The sequence below is a fragment of the Streptopelia decaocto genome (assembly GCF_964273445.1).
Source record: "Streptopelia decaocto genome assembly, chromosome: 4".
Taxonomy (NCBI): domain Eukaryota; kingdom Metazoa; phylum Chordata; class Aves; order Columbiformes; family Columbidae; genus Streptopelia; species Streptopelia decaocto.
Window position 1 is genome coordinate 55,010,162 of NC_138658.1, and position 8,449 is coordinate 55,018,610.

An 8,449-nucleotide genomic window follows, 5' to 3' on the forward strand; every position below is an offset into this window, starting at 1 on the left:
TTTGAAAGAAGACATTAGTTAGTTTAGAAAATACAGTTGTCCAAAACATGTTCAAAAGGAGAAGAGAAACTATTCTAATTTTTTAGTAAGTAGTTGAAATAATACTAAGACTTAGAGAAAAAAAAAGAAAAAAATTATATTCGTCTTCTCTGTAACCATGAGTGAAACACGCAAAAGAATAAGCTTTTGCAAAAACATGAAGTACTACATGGTATAAGGGTCTGCAAAATTATAGAGTGCTCTGTATAAGAATTTATTGTAGAGGCAATTAGGTAAACTACATTATTAATGAAACACAAGTGCTGCTATTGGGAGACATATGAATTTTAAGCACATGATTATATATCACACATCATGACTGAAAATGAGGTAGCAATGGCACTCAAATGACAGTTGATTCTTTCAGCTTTTTTGCTCTTCTGCAGTAGTAAAGAGAATGCATATTTAGGTTGTCTGGTGATCAATATTTGAAGGTCTTTAAATTCAGCCATTCATATAGCAAACCCATAGTTTTAACCAAAAGTAGTTCCCACACCTTATTTTAATTTCACTTCCAGTGTTGGACTATGAAAACCTGTTATTTGTGATATTTTGCTACTAATTCACCATTTCTCCTTACTTGAAAAATGGTGATACATTATGTACCTGGGATTTCTTAATCTTTCAAGCTATTTAGTGGATAGTCTTATGATTTAAGGCTTTTGTTTATGTACCATGCTGACAGGTATTAGACAGTATAACTATAAAGTCTTTGGGAACAATCAGATGTTTTTACCTGACACAAGCTCTTGCCCAAGGAGATCCAGCTGTAGGTCCCTGCATGTACCCATAGGCCTTCATAGTCCAAACCAGCCTCACCTGGTGAGTGCAGGTGATGAGCTGGGCTGTGCTTGGATCTTTCTGAACACTGCGAATTGTGAAAGTAAATGTTGCTGATATGAGTAAATTATAACCAGAAAACATGAAGGGTAATGAAAGCACCAAACATGAGTCATTCAGAAATGTTATAGAAAAGTGGGTGTATATTCTCTGAAAATATACGACTGCTTATACTAAAATATAGAATAAACTGAATAAGATACTGTAATAGATGACATACGTGAAAGAGGAAGTCCTTTCAATGCAATATTTTAAAGAATCTAGTACAAAGGTTACTTAAATAGAATTTATGCTACACAGTTAATGCTGGAGTTTTACAATGACTTCAAGCTTTTGCTTTTGTGAAGTTAAATTCAGCCTGGGTTAGTTATCTGAGGTGGTTACTATGAGGCACACTAGCTAATAAGAGGAGGTTGAGACAGCAGGAATAAGTAGACTTGATTAGGGCAATATTACTCCATTCTCCAGCAGAGTCAAGTTTAGCAGTGAAACTATAGTTTCATCTTTCAGCTTTTACTACAAAGTCCTGAGCAGAAGAAAGAAAAGACACACACACAGAGACACACATGCACACACACACACACAAAGAAAAGAGAGGCACAAAGAAAACCAGTTATAAGGTATCAGAAGCAGCTCAACAGATTTGGCCACTGTGGGTAGCCAGGCTCAATGGAAATCTTTGCCTAAAATACATACTTTAGCTGAGAAAGAATCAGTCCCATAGTGTTAGGATGAAGACACAAGCTATTGTGTTCAGCTCTACATATAGACACCAGCTAATTAGGCTTGCACTAACAGACTCGGAGGAAAAGAGACATGGGTGTCCTGAAACTTGATTGTCCAAAAAAGGGCCCTCTGCCTGGGTAGGCAATATACAGGGAAGAAAATTAAAATAATTCGAAGACAATGTGTAAGAAAGAAAAGTGCAAGAACAATTGTGAGAGATGTAGAATTGTCACTAGATTGTATCTTTTCAGGTCTTGTTTTTTTGTTTGTTTGCTTGCTTGCTTGCGTGTTTTTGTTTCTTTTTGTGGTTTTGTTTTGGTTTTTTGTGTGTGAAAGAGTTCAACAAAAGAGCGGTGCACTCATCCTCAGAGCTTAGTTCTCCATTGAATTTTGCCTTTCTGGAGAGTAATCCTTGTCTTCACCAAAACTGTATCAGCAAAAAAAGACAAAGTGGAAAATTTGTTCTACTCTTCATTTTGGTTTAAAACAATTCCTATTCATGGTTTACTTTCACTTTTGGCTATATTATCTAACTATTCAAAGAATTCTTAAAAAAGAGAGCTTTCATGTCCATATTAAATAGTGGCCTTGGATGCTGGAGGAAGAAAGTACGAAATTTAAAAAAATAGAGATCAACATATACATTTAAATTAAGTTATTATTTAGCAGATGTACATGTTGTTTTCAGAATACCTTAATATTGTTGTATAGCTGATAACAAAAGAAGAGGACTTTGCCCTGCTAGGAAAAGACATTAGACTGTATGATGCAGAACCAGTAAGTTCTACCTTTATACTCTCTATATAATGCAAAGTTCAGTAGGTGAAAATAAATGCATTTTGGTGCATTTATTGATATATTAATATTTGCAAATATGTGTAATGTTTTTTTTTTCCTGCCTCTGGTATTCTAAGGCCCAGGGGAACAAATAATAACAGTATAAGAAAACCAAAGAAAGTGCTAAAGATGTACCATGCTATAGAAATTATATTATATGCTCATCTGAATGGTTCATTTAGCACTATATTATAATGACCAGTGCTGGATGTTTTGAAGAAAGACATAACCCCCTTGAAATACATAATTATGAAATAAGATGGTTAGAAAAGGTATATCTCTCCTAGCGCGGTCACAGTACCTGACATCAAACCGTCTTAACTATGAATCATGTGCATGGGCCTCACGTTAGCAAAGGCAAAGCTCCAGAGCGTAGGAGGGAAGAAAGTCTGAGCCTGCGCTAAACCCTGGTGTGGGGCCACCTGTTCACTAAAAGGCAGCATAGTGTTCTTGGCCCAAATTTGCCATTATATTTAAGTTAGATTCTGTGGAGGTCTCAGGTAACCAGTGTTGAGAAAACAAGCCACATTCAGCTGTGCTGGAGTGGAGCTAACACACAGAACAAGGGATCAGGGTGCAAACTGTGTTTTTCTCATTTCTGAGCCTGATCTATGTGAAACTGCATAGGCACAGCCTTTGGTTAGCTTTGTGATCTGGGAGGAGGGGAAAAAAGGCAGCTTGTATTCTTTAAGTGTTCTCTTTTAGTTCAGTTGTTGATAACTATTTGTAAATAATTTGAATAATATTGCTTGGGAACAAATAATCATGTATTTACTGGTCAAAGACAAGAAGATTGTAGACTGGGACTTTATGAGTGATCACCTTTGGTGAGTGAGGTCCTCATCTTTGGAACAGCAAGAGGAACTTCTCGACCATCTAATCTGTCCTTTACCACTCGAGCACGGACCTACAAAATTTAGCAAGAATGTAGAGGAAGATAAAAATAACAATATATACTTTGAAATCCATATATGTTATTATCCCATTTACAGTCTTCTACAGGAGATGGACTTAGGTGAAAACCTACTCTGCCTGAAATCCAGGCTGAACTGTAATATGCATGTCCTATACCTCCCTTTTGTGAAAGAAATACAAACCACTTTTCCTGATGCTTCTCTTAAAATGGACAATTCTTTGTAGGTACGGGAGAAGTGAGATTTGATGACAGATATGAAGAGAAAGTAGTCTTGCCATAGCCACTAAAATATCCTAATCAATTTTCATTACATTTTTTCCATGCTCATTTAGACCCTTGGTGCACTGTGGAAATGGCAATGAATGGTTTTAGTGCATTAATTTAAACTAGAATTTCCTTTATTTTAAAATTTATTTCCTTTTAATTTGGTTCTGTATGCAAGAACTGTGAAGGCTTCCGGGATTCTAAACACTCATTAACAAGCGACAAGTTTTATATTGCAGTAGCTAAACAGAGTATGCAATTTGAATTCCATACCAGTGTGCATAAAGCAAAAAGATTTAGTCAAGGTTTTGGTCTTGTGTAGTTTTTTTTCTTTGTGCACATGAGGTTGAGTTTTCTTGAATGAAGGCCTTATGTAATGCATTGTCTTTCCAATGGTTTTGTAAGGAAAGGTCAATATTACCACTGTGTCTCTGAAAGGTCAGAAACTTGATTAACTGTTTACCAGGAGAAGATCATAATTTCCACAGCCTCTCTGCTGTTTTGTCTCATAAGATTAAGTAATAACCTAATTATAGCCTTTGGGAAAAAATAATTATGGAAAGAAAAAAATGTCTGTTGATGTGATCAGCAATAGTATTCTGTAGTTATTAAACAAGACTGATGTTGGTTTAGTGTTAGTGTTTAATTATATAAGAAAAACTGTAGGCTTTTCTGTCCAAAATTGAAGTGACACTTATTTAATTGCAATTTTAATTAAATTTTAGAAAGTGAGAGGCTGTAGAAATATGAAATGAACACATTGTTTACACTTGACGGTATTTCTTTTCCTAATGACGAAGTCCCAGTCTCTGTTACACTGCTGTCCTTAATAATGGAGTTAAACCTTCGTTACTGTTAAGAGATACCCTTAGCATAAAGCTGTCCTTGAAGGAAGTATTATATTTTCTGAGCAGAAGGATGTTAAATAGATAGAGAGAACCATAACTACCTGCATGTAGAATGGTGTGATGTGACTAATTTCAGCAGAGTTTGTAATGTAAGCAAACTATTTGAATGAGATTTCTTAAATGGCAATCTAATTCAAAATTGTAGGCAGAATATTTATGCCATCCTTCAATTACTTAAAATAGCTAAGGCTACTGGTACATCCAGTACAACCTGGTACTCCCCAGGTGGCTTTTGACTTTTAGCATATTATGTTTGAGGTTGTTTCTCAATTTGTTATTTCGAAAATAGACTGAAAACTAATCAAACAGTACGTAAAATGGGATGTATGTAATAAAACTTCAAAGACTTGATACTTCTCAGCTTCTGATTTAATCTAGTAACTTCACAATTAATTATTCATGGACAGATGGGGTATCTTCATTATGAGTTTGCTATTAAAGTATTGTTTGTATATAGAGTAAACCTCCAGTTTAGTCCCTTTGATAGCATCAGAGTTCTGGGGAGTGATCCAGCTATCAAGAGTTGGTTTCTTTGGTTGGGTGGAAAACAATGAGGAAAAGAGAAAACAGAAGAAAGATAATATGTTTCACTAGACCTAAATAATAGTGTGAAATTATATTGAACTATATACAGTTTTAACTGTGATTGCACTTCGGAATTTTTTTCCCCTAAAAATAGTTCTGTGATGTCTATTATGTTTCTTTACTTTCCATGCCAAATTTGCTCAAGCAACAGGTAAAATGAAAGAGGGAAAGATGTATCTGAGATGATGACCTTTAAGATTAATAGCATCTTTAGATGTGTCATATGTGGTTTCTATAGAATGCAAGAAATCCAATGCTGTGTAGATAAAACCTTAATGATGTGTGATTCATTACAATTCAATGAACTGCGCAGAAGATGAATATGGGAAAAATTTAGCACTTCTTTGCAGGAAAGTTCTTCAGAGAGATTTATTTTCAAGTTTGTTTGGTTGTTGTTTTTTTGTTTTGTTTTGTTTTAATTTTAAGCTTAGGAATGCTCCATTAGCCTTCTCAAAGCTGACAGGAAGTCATACCAAGGTAGCGAGGTCCCCTAAATGAGAGCATTAGTAAAGAAATAGAAAGGAACTTACCACATGCTTTGGAGCTGCATTTGTATTCGAAACCAACTTGAAAACCTTTAAATACAAGTAAGAGATACAAGTGTTGGGATAAGGAAGTTTGGGAGCTGACTCAAGGCAAGACGTGGAGCGGGTCAGTCTTTGTCTTCCACAAACCTCAAGTTGTCCCAGGGCTGTATTTTGAATTGCCATCTTTGTGGACTCCCATTAAGAGCGAGGTCAAGTTCAATGTTTCTGACTCACCCATCACCTCCATATAAGAGGTGCTTTTAGAGCATCTTACTATTGGTTTATAAGTATTTTTATTCTCATAAAGACTATTTCAGTTAATTGGAATAACTTCTTGCATGTAGAGGATTTTGCATTTGCAGCTGAGTTCAATATGCAATACATAAGGCAGAAAATTCACTGACAACTTAGAATTGGTAAGGGGAAGAAAAAAAATCAGTATATTGCAGAAGTAATCAGTAAACAGTATATCACCCTAATCACCCTATTATATCAGCTTTATGTCATTTGTTTCAAAAGTCATATATGAGTATCAAAATAACTTGAAGTGCCTACCTCATGAGTCCATCAGTAGTTCTAAGAAAATGGAGACTATATTAAGGTTAAATATATAGCCATTAAAGAAAACATGATGGCAAAAGCCACAATCATTGTGTTGTCATATCTGTGAAGAAGAACATTAGCTAGTTTATAAAGAGATAGACTAAAAATACAGATCCATCATATGGTACAGGGATAGGATGCTTCTTGGACATCAGACTGACTATTATACAATCACATTAAAATATGGGGTCAAACTGGCTTAGAGGTCTGAGTAAAAATGTAGGTTGGCATCCAGTGAGACATACAAAAGTAACTGACTTATAATGCACTGAATTCCAAGGTTACAGAAACAGTTGATAGCAAATGCAAAAACAGAAGGTGGGTATCTCAACTCTTGTGCTTATTCTTAACTGCAGTCCTATCATTTTTCTAAACCTTTGCAGCATTTTTGTCTCACCCTGTGTGAAATGCCACCTCATGCTAGAACTCTACTTGTGAAAATTGTAATGCATTATTCAATTTCCAAGGTTATTTTTCCTGATACTTTATTAACAATAATATCAAAGCTATACTGTAACAGTAGTAGTGAATCTCTCATAATAAAAAGCCTAAATATTCACCTGCTGGTTGTTTGAGATGTAGCTAACATTGCATTTCTTATAACATTTCATTAGCTCCAAAACCTAAATACATTTAACCTTCTCAACACCTTGAGGACACTGGTAGCTGAATTTTATTGCCTCTTCTTTAAAGGGGAGCAAACGAAACTGAAAAGACTGCAGAAGACTGAATTTAAAATTCAAACAGTGCTGCTTAGCTTGGACTGTGTTCAACGGTAATAAAGATGTGCTATTCTTACAGAAGAGAGAGAAATAATCTTGTTAAAAGTAAAAAATATACTCAGTTCTCTGTATTTTCAGACAGCTGAAAAATGTTGTGTACAATATCAGAGCTACTTGTAGGCCATCCATAAAGGAAGGAGTAGCCATTGTTTCCCCCAGTTTATCTTAGCAATTTGCTGTTTGTGCAGCTAGCTTTGGAGTTCTTAAATACAATAAATATGCAGCAAGTGGAACTGATCCATAGTTTTAAAGACACACAAAAATCCCCACAATATTTGAAAACTGGAAAAAAGCTGACTAGCTTAAATCAGTTACATTACTAGCTTAATGAACAACAAAAGATGTGGCAAACATTGAGTTATGACAAGCCACAGAGATGGATTATTGAAATCTGAGGTAGATTAATATTCTAAGGATCAGCTCCTGTACAGCTTAGATGATATTATGCCATCTTCAGTTAAACACAGACTTACATGGTTATGCTTACGGACTGATAAAATAATCAGGCCAATATCAGTTAATAGTAAACAAGGTTATTTTAAAAGTTTTTGTAACCATAAGCCTGAGCTGGAAGGCAATTTCTGCATGTTCACTATGAATGGCCTTCTTGTACAGTTAAAGGTATTTTAGGATACAAGAGGCCTTAATGTCTTCCAGAGGATATGGCAAAAACCTTGCAACTTCTTTTTAGAATTCTAATCTGAAATTTTATCTTCACCTACCAAAAATATTAGCTACCTAACATTTTTTCATTATAGCAATAAATAAATTCAAGGGAAGATGAAATTATCAGGAAACAAAATATCTGCAGTTTTCAAGCCTATAAGCAGATTTTCAAAACTGCAGAATATCAAGAAGCCATAGAATAATCTTATGCATTATGTCATATCTGAATTACATCAGAGTTTGTAGGATGTAATTTCCTTTTAGATTTTTGTAATATTTTTTTTTTTTTTTTTTTTTTTACCATAGTGGTAGAAAGCTGCCATTCCATGCTCTGGCAGAGAACTATATGCTGTAGATAAACCAGAGACTTGAGAGCCTTCTTAGAATCTGATAAATTATGCTACTTTATTTCTAACAAATAGTAAAACATCATATAGGTTTGCCTGATCCTGCTGATGTCATTTAGATATACACATAAAGACAAGAAAATCCCATAAAGCCCCAAAAGCACAATATGGCTTGCAATGAACTTGTGTATACAGCAGTTTTTCTGGACATAATGCAAGCAAATATGTAAACACAACTGAGAAGATGTTTCAGATGTTTAATGCTTATTTCTTCCTTGCCCCCTCCGCTCCCCAACCCCCCAAAAAAACCAAATCCACACACACACACAAAAACAAATCACAAAAACAAAGAAACAAACAAAACACAACAAAAAATGGAAAAAAAATCAGGTCTTGTGGTCTCCTGTTG